The sequence below is a fragment of the Rhinolophus sinicus genome, linkage group LG01 (assembly GCF_036562045.2).
Source record: "Rhinolophus sinicus isolate RSC01 linkage group LG01, ASM3656204v1, whole genome shotgun sequence".
In the NCBI taxonomy this organism is placed as follows: Eukaryota; Metazoa; Chordata; class Mammalia; order Chiroptera; family Rhinolophidae; genus Rhinolophus; species Rhinolophus sinicus.
The window spans coordinates 82,668,539-82,683,522 of NC_133751.1; the positions used below are offsets into that span (position 1 = coordinate 82,668,539).

The 14,984-nt window shown below is 40.0% G+C and overlaps 2 pseudogenes; both read right to left on the reverse strand.

The window, feature by feature from the left end:
- Nucleotides 1-1,520: 1,520 nt before the first annotated feature.
- Nucleotides 1,521-3,309, reverse strand: LOC109460020 (pre-mRNA-splicing factor RBM22; annotated as a pseudogene).
- Nucleotides 3,310-4,002: 693 nt separating this feature from the next.
- Nucleotides 4,003-5,413, reverse strand: LOC109460019 (ATP-dependent RNA helicase DDX19A; annotated as a pseudogene).
- Nucleotides 5,414-14,984: the final 9,571 nt, after the last annotated feature.

A 14,984-nucleotide genomic window follows, 5' to 3' on the forward strand; every position in this document is an offset into this window, starting at 1 on the left:
GTTATAGCTCTGATTATAATGCAATTGACAAAGAACTTTGCTCCTCTGTAACATAACATTTTAAGATAACAATTCAAATTACAAATGAAAATACTTCAGAACTTTGGAGACTCTTGGAGATTTTTATATAATATCTAGAATATCTATTTTATATTAATACATGCATACAAATACAACATAATTATTATTTATTTGACAAAGCTTCCCATGTAATTTTAGTATATCAAATAGGTGTAGTTAGTATAAAATTTATCTTATAAGGAGAGAGAGAACCACTCTTTGAGGTATTCCAGAGCATTCCTCTGGAACAATCAAAAGCCATTTCCAAGCTAAGAAAAAATTTTTTCTAAAATTTAAACCCTGGGAAGATTATAAAATACATTTGATCAAAAAAAGATTATATATCATTATGAAACAATAATAAATTATCTATTTATTCAAAGTGACAAAAATATTAGTCATAAATACAGATTAGCAAAACTTTAGTTCTTAGGATTGAGATGATTGTTTTCTTAAGTAATCAAGGACCTGATTAAGACAATATAAAACACAGAACTATTTTAACAAAACATAGAATCTTTGTTTTCTAATAAGAAAACTTTCATACCTTATCTGGAGCGGAACACTAAATACAGGAAAAAAATTTTCTTTTAAACAGACTGAAAAAGAATCAAACTCTGGTTTTTCATCAGCTTACTTTTGATATTTAAATTCATTTACTTAATTTAATTTATTCTATTTAGCTTAATGATATATATAAATTTTATTTAGCTTAATGATATATAAAATTTCCTCAGATTTCTCTTCACAAATCTTCTACAACTTTCCTAGTACCTCTTTGTCTGTGTCTGACTCAGAAATAACCAACTTTAGGGTAAACCATTTTCTTTTAGTTTTCTTTAAAATTGTCTCCATACGTTATACCTTCTCTTACCAAAAATATAGTTTCTTTCCATCTTAATTCGAATTTTTAAAATTAGAATTCTTAACCCTTAGAAACCTCAATTTCTAGTGACAACTAAAAGTAAGCAATTAGTATGTTTTAGATTGGGAAATTTATGAATACATTTCATAACTTCTAGAAACATAGGTCCTTTCATTGGCAAATATATTAACAACATTCTAGAAGCATATTTTTAACAAAGTACAAGACATACTCATTAACAGATCCAAAGTTACCTTTTCTTTTTTCTTTCTTTCTTTTTTTTTTGTTTTTTGTTACATTTTGTTTTGTTTTAGGAAAAAAGCATACTTTATTCTAGATGCTGGCAGCTAGGGAAGGTGACAGACTAATATCTAAAAAAAAACACCTTTCTCGAACTGAAGATTATCAAGAGGTTTTAGAGGCAGGCAGGTATGTGAGATGGGGAGTGGGGGGTGGCGGAGGCGGGGGGGGGGGGGGGGTAGAACAAAGAAAGGTGGGACTTGGTCCTGTAAGTTTCAGGGCTGACAGTTGAGAAATTGCCTCCTAGGGCCTGGTCTGAGAAATCACCCTCTGTAGGATGGTCTGCTTCACAAAGTTATCTTGAACTCAGTAGGCCTGGCTGGAGTGTATCATGCATCATCAATAAAAACCACAGAGGAATTACATCCATGAATCCTAGGGTCAAGGTACCCTTATTTAACACTGGCAGTCCTGGAACACACTCTAGCTTCATCCCAGCATCTGTGGTTCCATCCTTTTTTTTTTTTCTTTTCCTCTGGCTGCTTAGGACCGTCCCCATTTCACGTTGAGTCTTTGGCCATTGACGATTAACTTATTAAACGATTTCTCTGCAGCCACTTCTGCGGCTTGCCTTGTGGCAAACTGGATGAAAGCACACTGCTGTCTCTGTACAACGGTGATTGTCCGAGATTCTCCAAACTGGTAGAAATTACTTCTTAGATCTGTCTCAGTAATGGTATCACCCAGACCACCAACATATAGTGTGGTGATAGTCTTGTCTTCTGTTGGGTCCAGACGAGGCATTTTTGAAGCCCACTTTAGTAGCTTATCTGCCATAGGGTCAGTGATTTCATGATACCGGTCTTTAATATTCTGATCAACAAGGGGATCATCTGGATCTGTTGTCTTCTCATGTCTGTATGGACACTCCTCTCTCTTACATCCCCCTTTCACCCAGAAAGAGCAAATGTGATGTCAATTCCCTTTGTAGTAGGGTGTGATCTGGGCCAGTTTGAGCAGCATATTACTGGTGGATGTGGCTTTCCCCAGCATGCCAACTGGCTGTATTCTGTCAGAGTTAGAAATCTCTCTCTCTCCATGTTCTGTGTGTAGTAGTCTTTTTGACATCTGACTTTGGCATGTCATCCTTAAAAGACAATCCTGCATCACGAACCTGGATGGGGAGGCCATACTCTAGATTCAAGAGGCAGGTCTGACAGACATTCTTCAATTTACTGCAGGTTTGGCACACTTCGGTCTTCTTAAAATGCATGCTGGGGCTCCAGCAAAACACTTGGATATTTGGGTTTTCTCCAAGACATGTCTGGCACAGAATGGGGAAGTCCACATCTTCCCAGTTCTGTCTGTTGTAGGTGCTGGAACCCAGCAAAGTCGCCACGTTGCAAGCGTCTGGAGGCCGAGGTAGCTTCCGAGTTGAGAGAGTGTCAACTGCCACAAGTCTCCTGCAGTTTCTTTTTTTCCTTCTTTTAAGATTTTATTGGGAAAGGGGAACAGGGCTTTATTGGGGAACAGTGTGTACTTCCAGGATTTTTTCCAAGTCAAGTTGTTGTTCTTTCAATTGTAGTTGTGAAGGGAGCAGTTCAGCTCCAGGTCCAATTGCTCTTGTTAGTTGCAGGACCATGTAGCCCATCATCCCCTGCGGGAGTTGAGGAGTTGAACCTGGCAACCTTGTGTTTGAGAGCCCGCTGGCCCATGTGGGAATTGAACTGGCAGCCTTTGGCGTTAGGAGCACGGGAGCTCTAACCACCTAAGCCATCAGGCTGGCCCTCCTGCAGGTTCTTTTCTCTTTCTTTCTTTCTTTTTTTCACACCCAAATATATTTTTTAATGAGCACGTATTAGTCTAATAATGAGAAAAATACAAATAAATTCAAATCATGATTAGTAGAATACTTCATAATTATTTTAAAATTTCTTAATGAATGATGAGTATAGCTCTAATTTATCAGTCCTTATTTGTACACACTTTACAAATAAACAGCATAATTAGAGTTTTCACTTGGTCATAACTTCATTTCCAAACTCTGCTGCTCACCTTCAGGCATAATGTGACACCCAAGGATAAGAACCAACTCACTCCGTCAAGGTGTGTGAGAAAATTACCCAGTGTCTCCTGGCTGCCATGACTGACTACCAGGTGCCTGAGCAGACAGAGCAACTACAGGAGGAGAAGGCAGGCCCAGATTCTCGAAGGATTCACCTACTCTGAAGATTCAATGACTTCAGTGTTTCTCCCCCAATCAGAGGTTAGAAAGTAGCCAAAATGCTCACCCAGGGAGAAATAAGGATATCCTCTGGCACAGAGAACAGAAGTAAAAGGAATCAGCTGGAACATCTGGGGACTTTAGAAGGAAGATGTCCATAAGGGTAGGAGACATTTGTAATGGGTCTTAGTCAGGGTCAGAGAGGGGTGACTGCTCACAGGCCTCTTTGCTACCATTCCTCATATTCCATCCATGTGGTGGAGCTCTCCCTCACTCTACCTCTATCATTTCTTTAGGGACTGGAGGCTGGTCCCAACACACCTAGCCAGAAAACAAGTTGAGGATCCTGGGGCCAGTGATTACCAATAGCAACCAGATTATTACAACGGTGAGGAAAACAGTGGCTTTAAAAAATGGGGAGAGAAGGACTAAATTTTTTCCAAAATGCAAAATTTTTCTTCTACCTTTCTCGATCATTTGCATAATTTTTGTCAAGTCCAAATGTAATTTAAAGGTAGGCAATTTCTCTCTACTAATGCCTTCATCTTTTGGTGACTGTCCAGGCCTGTGCCATGAAAGCACTAGTCTCCCTTGCAGGAATTGGTGGAGCTTTTCAGTTCATTATTTTCCCAATCTCATCCAAATCGTCTGTGTCCAATCTTTCTATTTTCTTATTAAAATGCACCTGGATTCTGTTCAGATGTTGATGCTGTGCTTGCTGTCGACCATGTTCACTGCCAGTCCCCTCTTGCCGAAGCGGCTGGTGCGCCCGATCCAGTGCAGGTAGGTCTCATTGTCTGGGTTCCATCCTTGTGCACGTGAAGGTCAAAGGTGATGACAACAGATACCTGTTCGCACACACGTTGGAGGTCACCAGAACCTTCTCTTTGCCCTCTCGGAAGCGCTCCAACACTGCTGCCCTCTGCTCCTCCATCATTTCACCACTCAGCAGACCCACCTGGTGGCCTTCTTTTGAGAGGTCTGCTGACAACAAACTAGCTGTTTTGCGGGTATGGCAGAAGATCACGCCTTAAGCAATGGCGATGGCCCCTGTAGAGGTTACACAAAGCCTGGAACTTCTTGTCTTTGTTATTACACAGGACATAATGCTGCTTGATGGTGTCCAGTGTCTACTCCTCGTGTTTCAGTTTGATAATGTTTGGGTCTGGGACCACTTTCTTGGCAAATTTCCATACAGTCTTCAAAGGTGGCAAAGAAAAGCAGCATCTGGCAGTTCCTGAGCAGCATTCTTTGGATATGGATGCTCTGATCTTGGTGGCCCTGAGTAGCTATCATCACATCAGCCTCATCCAGAACAAACACCTTTGTCTTTTTGGGGTCAATGAACTTGAGCTTGGTGCACCAGTCTAAGACAGTCCAAGGGGTGCCAATGACAAAGTGCTCACTGATCTTCTGGCTTCTTTCCAATTGATTGCCTTGAACAGCATAAGCAAGGTCTAGTTCTGGGTGAAATCTGCCCATCTGCTCAATCACTTTTCCTGTTTGAAGTGCCAACTCACATGTTGGGGAGAGGCACAAACACTAGGGGTATCTCTCTCTGCTGGTTCCACTCAGCTGAGCATGACCAGGACAAAGGCAGCTGTTTTACCAGTACCAGACTGAGACTGGGCAATCAGGTTCTGAGGGGGCTCAGCAAGCATCATGGGTTCTCTTGTATCTTGGATGGTCAGTTGAAGCCCATGGCATAGATTCCCTGAAGAAGCTGTGGTTTCAGCCGAACTTCCTCAAAGGACTTCACTGAGTGGAGAGTGGACTTTAGATCCCGCTGCAGGACTCCCACTCGGTTTGTGTTACCACAGGTTGCTTCTGATCAGCTTGTTGAATAAAGACTGTGCAGCTCTGTCTTCTTTTTCTTTTTCATCTGTCTTCTCTTCAGTGGCATTGGTTTTGATAACACCATTAATATCTGTTTTGACTTTCTCTTCCTTGATCTGCAAATTGCTGATAGACTTGACGGCTGCTTTCTGTTCATCCACTGCCAGGGTCCACATGTTGGTGGCCATAGTCCCAGGGGAGGGAGGCCAACTTGCAAAAAAAGCACCACACTGAACACCAACCCTTGCCCTTGGTCCCCCACAGGCATGAGAACCACCCTCCCAGGGCCACATTTATCTTCGCATCTCTCTGAATAGGAAGCCCCCAAAAAGTAAACTTAGATAAAATAATTATTGTTTCGCCATCTCATGTTATTTAGAAATGCAATATCTAGATATCCAATCATTTTATCATTAGCATTTTTTAGTAAAACTGTAAAAATTCAAGTTATCAACAAATGTTACGAACTATGGTTAAGCATATGTATATATCATATAAGTATCACTGAAAATTTTTATCTAAACCTTATTTTAGCTACATCTATTCATTCTTAACTCTATGAGATTTCAAAGTTAGTTATTACCCAAGCTATTTTCTTGGCAAATATTGTAACAGATAAAATGAACTTATTTTTGGTAGACCCAGGTTAAGCAAAAATATCATAGTTATTGTTAATAACTTTAAAAGACATGTCTATTTAATCAAACCAAACTTAAATTAGTTTAATATCAAATGTTTTCCCAGATCATGTGATCCTGGAAAGCATATGAATTAGTTTCCATTACATTTCTTAATTTATATAAGTGCTTAATTCCCTAACATACCATATATACAGAGACAGAAAAACACAGATATCACTGATCAAAACACAAGCAGAATTAGCAATAATTGTAGAGAAGATGAAATTTTTTTCATTTACCCTACACAATTTCTTTTTTTTTTTCAATATGTTAAGATCGAAGTATTGTTGTTATTATTATTTTTAAATTTTATTGGAGAATATTGAGGGAACAGTGTGTTTCTCCAGGGCCCATCAGCTCCAAGTCATTGTTCTTCAATCTAATTGTGGAGGGCACAGCTCAGCTCAAAATCCAGTTGCCTTTTTCAATCTTTAGTTGCAGGGGGTGCAGCCCACCATCCTATGCGGGAATTGAACTGGCAACCTTGTTGAGCGCTCACGCTCTAACCAACTGAGCCATCATCTACCTCTCTGGAAACTCAGTGGCAGCTCATTGTCTTCAATTTAGTTGTGGAGGGTGCAGCTCACTGGCGGATGTGGGAATCAAAACGGCAACCCTGTTGTTCAGAGCTCGCGCTCTAACCAACTGAGCCATCCGGCCGCCCACCCTAGACAATTTTTAAGGATGCTGGGGAAAAAAGGGGGTCAGACATAGGAAACTATAGCCACTTATTTTTTAAAGTACTCCCAGTTTTTTTTCTTCTTCTTCAGTTACCTCAGCCTCAGGCAGTAGTGGACTGTGTTTACATTTCTGATTACCCAGCAGGAAGACCAGCTTGAGACTTTTAAAATAATCCTCAGACTCTGATATTAGTTTCCTAATTTGGCTAAATTTCTGATAAAAAAAGTTATTAAAGCCTTTAAAACCTGTTCAAATACATCAATTTTCATAATTTTATTGCAAGAACCTTTTAAAAATCCCCACCTTGTTGGGAAATCTCTACCTTTCCCTTCTGCCTTTTTTCTTCATTCTCTTATTTACCTGTTTGTATGAACATCTGTAAGACCCAAAAAGCTAAATAGCAAATTCAAAAGTTTTAAGTTATTTTTCTTTGTATCCTTTTTTTTTTTCCTTCATAAATGCAGGGCAATTGTAATTCTAATGTACTGGGTTTGTTTGTTTTTTTATTTTTATTTTATTTTACAATATCTCTAAATATCTGGAGGTAAATAGGAAGGGGTCTGAGTGGACTTAGATTTTTGTTCCAATTTTGGTCCTTCCATCTTATTAAGAATGTCTTAATGGCTAGTTATCATACTAATATGAGAGCTCTCTAAAAATTTGCCAATTTAAAAGTGTTTCAAATTCAAGGATCCATAATCTGGCCAGTGACAGTAGGATTTTAATAGTGAGTCAAACCAATAAGCCTTTTATGGCCTAACGAGGGAAGCAAAATGCTTCCTTAAAGAGCACAAAGATGCAGCCCTCACAGATCTAAGGGTTCATTCCAGAGACAGCCTAAGAAAGATGGGGACCCCTGTCTTTCAATAGCTGTTCCAAAACACAGGAAGTCACGTGCCTTACCCCCTTGAACAGAATAAGGTATAAGAATCCCTAAACTTGGATGCACAGCCTACTTGGCTGCCCCCAGATACATGCAGCTGGCAGAGATAATAGACCATCGCTGGAAGGAACGGAATCAATAGAAAACAAGAGACTCAAAATAAAGCTTTGGGTGGTGAACACACAATGTAATATATAGATGATGTATTATAGAATTGTGCACCTGAAACCTATGTAACTTTACTAACAATTGTCACCCCAATAAACCTTAATTAAAAAAAACAAAAACAAAAAGTCTTTACCAGAGTCACGTTTGCCCAAGAAATTAGTGCCACAAATACTATTTTCTCCTGCCAATCAAAATTTAGAAGAGAGAAAAAGTTCCAGCAAACCACTGCAGACAGGAGATCAGAGAGGCTGAAGGGCAAAATTCTTACCACTTCTGCCGGCTGACAGTCACACGTTCATTGTCTCCCAGTTGCAGCAGTCCAAGGAGTTGGCATTGTGTCCCAGCCAGTGAATTCTGTCTAGTCCCTCCACATTGTGGGGTTAAAAATATTATTACTTTTCCTACAATCTTCTAAATTCTTCTAACTGCGATAATCAAATTAATGGGAGACAGATTAACAGGAGAAAACGAAATGTTTAATACATGCACATGGGGAATTCACATAAGCATGAAACTTCCAAAAACAGTGAGGCAACACTGGATATATAAGACACGTTGGACCACGGAGAAAGAAGAGGGGTGAAGGGGTAATAGATTTCAGAAGTGAGAATGGGCGATTTATAGGTAGTTGAGGAACAGGAGAACAGACAGGACAGCAAATACTTGCTGGGCAACTGAGAAACAACAGGACCCACAGGTTATAACAGGTGCCCCCCTGATGTCCTCTTATTTCTCGTGCTTAATTCAAATTAGGCTACAGCAACATTTTAAGATTCCCTTCCTGAAGGAGGTTTCTGTCTGAATCTCTTGGGCAGGAAAGGGGGGAAGTGCTAAAAGTTCTTTTTGAGGACTGTTTCTTAATAAACAGCTTAAAGTCAATATCGCAAAAGGCAGCTTGAGGGTGGCAGCATTTTGGTTCCCTTTACTAGCATGATTTTCTATAGGATAAAGATAGCAATTTATGTTAATTTACATGTTTAAAACTCTGCTTGAGTCAGTCAGAATGGCTACAGGATATTTCCTGAAAAAATAAGCAGTAAATGTTTCATTACTATAAGAACTGGACGAACTACCCAAAACAGAGACCCCAAGTTCTTAAAAGGACTTGGGTGGTTGTAACTGAGGGTAAACTTCAGAAGAATTCAGGTTAGTGAGGCCAAATATTATAGCACCAGATGAAAGTAGTGAATACTACTTATTGTCATTTAGAGTTTGTTGAATATTGTGAGATTTCCAAAATGCAAAAAAGACAAGTGTTTAAATTCCTTCAATACTATGTAATTTGCAAAATAGCACTAATTGTGAAATCAAATTATACTCTACAACTAGTTTTAGATGACCCCTCTGATTCAGTATTGTAAAGGAGATGTCACTCCCAAAACATTCTTCAAAGTGCATGTAAGTGCTAAACAGAATTTTTGACATCAAATTGATCAATACTTGCCACAGGGAGAGTTTCTCTCTCTCTCTCTCTCTCTCTCTCTCTCTCTCTCTCTCTCTCTCATTCTGTGTGTTTTCTGAGTGGTATTGATTTTTTCCCCCTATGTTTATGAGTTATCACCACCCCCAACCCCTTATTTTATGAACTGCTTGTTATTATTATTTTGCCATTTTTCTATTAACATGATTTATAAGAACTATTTCTGTAGTGAAAATAAAGAAACAAATAGACAAACAAAAGACCTAACTATGTCTGGTCAAATGTGTTGCACATACTGTTTCTTTTTTGTCTTTTGACTTTAGTTATGATATTTTATTCCTACAGAAATGTTTATGCAGGCAAATTACAAAATCTTTACCTTTGTGTTTCCAGATTTTATGATCATGCTTAGAAAATCTTTCCCTACTCTAAGATAATAAACTATACCCTATGTTTCCTCTAGTCGTTACATGGCTTCAGTTTTGTGACATTTAAATGTTGATCTGTGGTCAGTCAAAAGAGATGTAGTCAAATTTAGGAAAGGTCCCATTGCCTATGACCATATTAAACACACCCACCCATACCACGACAGATGATGAACGGCCTGCATAAGACCAAAATTGCAGCCTAATTCTCGGAATTCCCAATCCCATTCTAGGGAAACTAACCCAGACCCTAACCATGAGGGCCCATACAAGCTCTGCCCATAAACCTCCAAAGCCACATCCATTTTCTTTCAGAATGTGCTCCCTTGGTGCACCAAGCTTTCACTTTAATAAACCTTTCTCTCTGAAAAGTGTTTTGCCCACTCTCTTGATTTCTATCCTGAGAGGGGCAAAGACTCCTGTGCCAGTAACAGATCCATCTGAAATGGAAAACCAGCGAAGATGGAGAAGAAGGCTTGTGGGGACAGAGTCCCAGGGAGCAGTTTCCAGGCTCGGCCTCACGTGGAAAGGTGCTGGCTCAGGTAGTAGATGGCCATCAGCTGTAACTAGTTGGCCATCAGCTGTAACCAGTTAGCCATTAGCCACTAATATAACTGCTGTGGCTACATTAACAAGAGTGGGGTTGTTTGGCAGAGAAGCAGACGGTGGATTGCGCATCGTATGGTGCCTGCTTCCTGTATCCCTAACCCAGCCGCCAGCAAGAATATACTAGTATGACACCCCCTATCTGTGGCTCCATTGTCGTTCCTTTTTGGCCTCACCATATCCTGTGTTCCTGTTCAGGGAGAGGGAGTTGAGACCCTGCAGGACCCACGGCTCAGCAAGCAGGGTATAGCACCGGCCAGAATGTCCAGAGGGGTAATGGAGCAGTTTATACATGTGAAAGCTCAGCTTGGGGAGGCCCATGAGGAGCGGCGCTGGGAATGGGAGTCGCGGTCTCTCTGGGAGACTTGAGCCTTTGGATGGTACACCACGCTCTTGGCCATAGAAGGCATCACCTTCCTTTTGGTGGTCTGCTGCTGCTGTGGGCTCCTAAAGTTGTGGACATCTTGCACCGAGGCTACCACCCACTTGGACACCTGGCGCAGTGAGCAGGATTCTGGCCAGGTAGGAATGCTGTCTGACTCTGGACAGGAGGACATGTGGCCCCCATACAGTGTGTGGTACCCGGTAGCCACTGTTGTCAGGAGTTGGACACCTGAGGACAGGTGGGAGGACATGGATGGCTCTCTAGGCAGTGTGGAGAGGGCCCTGCAGGTTCTAGTTGAGCAGTTGCTGGAGAAAGCAAAGGTTGTTGCAGCCGTGTGGGCTGGGAAGTGCTTGCTGAGGCAGTCCAGGTACCGGACTTGTAGTCCCAGGAGGAAACACTTGTTGAGTCCTCGGTGGAGGATGCGGGTGAAGTCACGGTCATCCGTCAACCCCGGGTTGGGGAGGATTTGGAGCCCTCACCCTGCAGAGAGGGCACACATTGTGAGGCCAATGCACAGCCCTGGCAAATGACTGTGGATTATGGGGAATTGCTTTCCATCACTGATTTGATGGACTGCTTGACTGTTTGCTTGGGAATGTACCACCATGCAGTGGAACTGGCTGATGTTTGCTTCCTGTGTCTCGACCAGCTGCCATTGAGAATATGTAAGCACTTTGACTGTGAGCCACTATTGTTCCAGCATGCTACCCTGAGAACCCTGGCTGTGCCCAGGAAGTCTGGTTGTGCCCAGAAAGACTGGTAGTACCCTGAGAACAATGGCTGTGCTCAGGAAGTCTAGCTGTGCCCAGAAAGACTGGTGGTTATAGCTGATGGCAAACTAGTTACAGCTGATGGCCATTTACTACCCAAGCCAGCACTTTTCCACGTGAGGCCGAGAGCCTGGAAACTGCTCTCTGGGACTCTGTCCCCACACTCCACCCTTCCAGTGTCTTGCCTCACAATCTATGCAACAAGCATCTTCCGTGAGGGGCCCTGTGTCAGGAACCCAGCTCACGAGAAAAGTTTCAGTCCAGTTCAAGGAGGTGTTTCTCAATGTCCACCTACTTTCTGGCCACAGCCAGGGTTTTCAGTAAGAAGTTAGCCATTAGCCACTAATATAACTGCCATGGCTACGCTAGCAAGAGAGGGGTTGGTTGGTTGGTGGGTTGGTTGGCAGAGAAGCAGACAGCAGATTGCGGATCATGTGGCTCCTGCTTCCTGTATCTCCAACCCAGCCACAAGCGAGAATATAGTGATATGAACCCCCTATCCATGGCTCTATTGGTGTTCCTTTTTGGCCTGGCCATATTCTATGTTCTTGTGTGGGGAGCAGGACTAGAGACCCTGCATTACAAGGCTATACTGATTTTATTATTTGGAGTGAGCAATTTGAATTTTTGTACCATACTTCTGGTACCTTTCATTGGTTTGCTCAGTAAATTCTTTTGCTCACTTACAAATATTTGTTACCTGAATTTTATGACCTAAGATAAAACTCGGCAGTAGATGTAAAAATTGTTTGCCTTATTCTTCTCTTCCTAAAGTATCAATGTTAGAGAATTTTAGTAAAATACACACCAACCCAGGTATTAGGAAATCCAAGTTCTAGTTACAAACCTGATATTTGCTAATTTTTGGATCTTTGGCCAGTTCCTTATTCTGACCAACTTAAAGCCTGTGCTATTGGAAATAAGCTTCTCCCAAACCCAGATAGGATGATGCTCTAAAGCCATACTGGTTTGTTGTACCTTAAAAAGTACCAATAAGTAGGAAACTGGCTTCAAGCTTATGTCTATTGTTTGAGTGAAACTTCTCAGGGAAATTGACCTTGTGTTACAAGGGTACACCTGGTAACAGCAACTCACTTGTTTCAAACTCTGGACAATATCAGCCACTCAGTTTTTGCACTATAGGTTTTTGGTCTGTTCTCATGAAGGACTTGCTTCAGTCTCTGACTTCTGGCATTCACATTGCTTTAAGATGCCAACTTCACTTTACTAATCTCTCCATTGCATGCTGAACTTGCCCAGAATTCTGGAAGTTCCTCAGCAACTGAAGCATATCTCGGGCCTTCATACATTAGCATTTGCTTTGAACATAGACAGCTGCGTTCCATTTCTTTCAGCTGACCAAGTAGCCTTTGTTTGGGAAAATTAGGCTTTATGCTTCTCATCTCTTCCAGCTTTCCTTGGATTTATGCATTTAGTCAAATGTAAAAGTAGAGAATAGATTAGATAATTTTCAAGCTTCCCTTAGTTCCACAGTGTATAATTTTACAAATCTATATTTGAATCAGTGTCTCTCTCTCCTTTTTTTTTTTTTAAAGATTCATAGACCTATTCCCTAATGCAATTATGATTTAATTTTACCTTTAAGTAACAGAGCCCATCCTGGGCATTTCTCTCTTATAGAACAAAAAGGATGATTTTTTTTTTTTTTTTTTAATTACGGGACTTGCATTCTTCTAAATTTCATCATCCTTACTAGTAATTTTACCCACTCAATGTTAACTAAGCCTACAGGAGTTCATTGAGTGAAAAAGCTTATTGCTAGTGTCTTTGGATATAAAACATAATTGAGAGACACTATAAAATTTTAAGGAGGTTATATTTTAATAATAAAAATAAATGATTGTTATTTTTTTATTTTTGTATATTGTTGTGCAGGGCAGCCTGTGGGGCCTCTAGTCCTGTTCCCCACATAAGAACGCAGGATATGGCTAGGCCAAAAAGGAACACCCATGGGGCCATAGGTAGGGGAGTCATACCACTATAGTCTCACTGGAGGCTGGATCCACACGACTTGCAACCTGCATCTCTGCCTGCCAACCAACCGACTGACCAACCAACACAGCCGCGGCAGTTATATCAGTGGCTAATTGGCTAACTGGTTACAGCTGATGGCCAACTAGCCACAGCTGATGGCAATCTACTGCTTGAGCCAGCACCTTTCCATGTGAGTCCGAGAGCCTGGAAACTGCTCTTTGGGACTGTGTCCCCACATATATTGTTCTCAATTTATTTTCCTTCTATTTTAATCTAAGTCATTCCACATATTTTTTCATCATACCATTTTCTTTATCATTTTGCTAAAGATCCACTTCACTCTCTTTTTATGACAAACCAGTTATATATAAACTTTCCATACTTCAAAAAGAAAAAAAAAAAAAAATATATATATATATATATATATATATATATATATATATATATATATTAATTTGAAATGAATCTAATTATTCCAGTGTGTTGTTCTTTTACATCAAATTCTTGTGAGGCTACTAATATTTGTTTTGTGGCTCATGTTAGCCAGAACACAGCATCAGTTCATGGCAGAATAGGACCCTAGTAAATAAAAAGATGAAGAAATAGAAGAAGGAGGAGGAGGAGGAGGAAGTGGAAGAGGAGGAGGAAAGGATATAAAGAAAAACACTGAGAGATATTGTCAAATTATTGAGTAGAAGAGAAGAAATGTCATTTTATCTCTTTAAAATTTTTATTTTGTTTCTTAACTAAAATCATCATAGAGCATATCTCTTATACATAATAACCTTGACTATATGTCACAAGGTTTTCCTTCCTCTTTATAATAGCAAAAGAACTACAAAGCTCCTTAAATTTGATAAGAAATTCAATTATATTTTGTCATCAATAATTTATGGTTCCAAATTATACTAAATTGGAGATTGCTAATGTGAAGTGCAAATGAAATCAGGCCAATTCTAACCAAATCAGGCATAAAATTATATTCTAAACTTTGATTCCACTTCCTATTACCCTTTTCTCTTTATCATGCATGCCTGAGCTAATTTGTGTACACAGATGCTGAGTTTTATTGCTTTGGTAATTTAGAAACCTGACTGTTGAAAAGAAGATATTAGTATATACAGGCATAAACTAATGAAAGTTAAAACACACACACACACACACACACACACACACACACACACACTCAAAGATGGTGTTGGAAATCTACTGGTTAAGAAACAGCTAAAAAGACAAGGTGAAAGAGACAAAGTATCCCTTTCAACTTCTCTGTATTTCTCTCATAGGATTAAAAATCTGACTAGCCTGCTAGACTTTGTGCTAAATATTTGTGTAAAAGGAAGAATTAAGGAGACACAATGGAGAAAGTAGACTTCAGGACAAAGAAAGATAGTAAAATAAATTCAGCACAGCCATTTTTATAGAAAATAGGGATATGGGACTTAATATCAGAGAAATGTGATACCATCTTTTAAAAATATACATACTGGTTCTTGACTTTTTCTGACTTATTTCACTTAGTATGATAATCTCAAGATTCATCTATGTTGTCACAAACAGCAGTATTTCATCTTTTCTTATTGCTTTGTAATATTCTATTCCATTGTACATATGTACCACATCTTTATCATATGTGGGGTATAAAACTGAACGCAAAAAAAATGAACAAGACAAATAAACAAAAACTCATAGACACAACAGTTCAGCAGTTACCAGAGGGAAAATGCAGATGGGGAGGTAGAAAAG